Source organism: Rattus rattus, chromosome 1, assembly GCF_011064425.1.
Source record: "Rattus rattus isolate New Zealand chromosome 1, Rrattus_CSIRO_v1, whole genome shotgun sequence".
Classification (NCBI taxonomy): Eukaryota; Metazoa; Chordata; class Mammalia; order Rodentia; family Muridae; genus Rattus; species Rattus rattus.
In genome coordinates this window covers 255,906,180-255,908,050 of record NC_046154.1, presented here as the reverse complement: position 1 = coordinate 255,908,050, position 1,871 = coordinate 255,906,180, and the positions used below count along the sequence as shown (strand labels likewise).

Here is a 1,871-nt window from a genome sequence, read left to right as displayed (position 1 = left end):
GGGGGTGTCAAGCTGGCCTGTTTGCTGGCTCCTTGTCAGCATCTAAAAGCCTACCTGTTGTATTCAAACATCTGACGCTACAATGACATCATTGCCTACAAAATCCATACTCCAAAACTGCACTCTCCTCTCTCTCTCTCTCTCTCTCTCTCTCTCACACACACACACACACACACACACACACACACAACCTTTTCCCATAGCATTTTAAGTAGGCTTATAATTTCATATTGAGCCGATTCATAGACATCTTCAACTTCATATGGCCAGAGGCTGGGCACATCCAGAACTCAGAAACGATGGTGACCTTAAGGACATCAGCAAACACTGGACTGGAGAGGGCGACGGGGAGAGTCACCACGCCTAGCAAACACAGAGACTCCCGCCTGCCACCATTGATGAAATAGCTTCATGTCAACCTTGACTCTTTCAGCCTCTGATCTGGCAGATTAATTTTATCTTAAATCTTCTGCTAAGGAAAGCATCAGAGTGGAAGTTATTTTAACAAGTAGATATGGTAACAAGACCGAAATTATATCTGTATTTGGGCAGCATCTGCTAACACCACATAGCGCACTGGGAGAAACCCAGTGGCTGCACAGGCCAGCAACCGTCTCTTCTCTGTTAGAAAGGAAGCGTGAGAGCTGCCTCTCTGCTCAGGTCTGCTGAGCCCCAGGAACAAGTCAGTCACGCCCTAAGCGTGAGGCAGACAAATGATGGATTACCTCCCGGACACCCATGGTGGTCTATTATGCACCCCTCCCTCTGCCTGGAGGCCAGATTCTAACAATATAGAAGGTAAAGAAGATCTGGGCCATGGGAGGCCCTGGCCAGGCAGCAGCAATCTAAGAGGGCTTCCCACAGCTAGCCTTGCTGGTCTTGAAGGCAAACAGGATTCACACTGAATAAAACAGAAAGGGAGCTTGGACTTCTTCCCTATCCATCCCCTGCTTAGTGTAGGAGATGGCGGAGCCATTCACAAAGGCCAATACTTGTCATTGAGGAGGAGAGATGCTCTGGGGGTAGATCAGTAAACCAGTGAGTGCACGGTGACCAGGAAGAAAGATCTGCAGTGGAGGGTGCCAAGCTAGAGGAAGGCAAACGCCTGAAGGCACAGCACACCCTCAGCAGGACCTTTGGCTTGCCCCTGGAGATGAGGGATATTAGCAGAGGAGAAAGCTACACAGGGTCTCTGCCTCCTACAGAACAGAGCAGGGCCTCAGAGGGGAAGTTCTGGAAGTTTGGATGTAAGAGGAGAGTAGCTGTAGAAGGACTAGAGTAGAGGAAGGGAACGGTTTGTCCCTCATAGGTTGAGGCGCCATCCAGGGCATTGGCCCCCGCTGGGCAGACCCAGAAACCTGCCAGCAGGGTCAGCTTAAGATCTGTAAATCTCAAGTCCCAACTTCTGCAAGCCTGAGAAGACCTGTCTTCTTATAGCCTGAGATAGCCTTGTTATAAATAAATAGCCTCGCCTACGGCCATACCACCCTGAACGCGCCCGATCTCGTCTGATCTTGGAAGCTAAGCAGGGTCGGGCCTGGTTAGTACTTGGATGGGAGACCACCTGGGAATACCGGGTGCTGTAGGCTTTTGGGGGTTGGGGATTTAGCTCAGTGGTAGAGCGCTTGCCTAGCAGGCACAAGGCCCTGGGTTCGGTCCCCAGCTCCTAAAAAAAAGAAAAGAAAAAAAAATGTCAGAAGATAAATAAATAGCCTCGGTCTTCTGGCAGATGAGGAAAAATAAGAAAAGAACAGGGAAGGCCTTGGTGAGCAGAGCCAATGTCCCCTGTGCTCAAGCCTCACCCCACCACCCTATGATATGGAAGTCTTCAAAGTATCCCTTGGAAGGGACAATAAAGACATATGTTGACG

At 49.9% G+C, this 1,871-nt stretch overlaps 1 non-coding gene across 1 annotated transcript; it reads left to right on the top strand.

Moving 5' to 3' along the window:
* Window positions 1-1,470: 1,470 nt before the first annotated feature.
* Window positions 1,471-1,589, top strand: LOC116890292. Its single transcript, XR_004386533.1, has one exon. It is a non-coding gene; the product is annotated as a 5S ribosomal RNA (ribosomal RNA).
* Window positions 1,590-1,871: the final 282 nt, after the last annotated feature.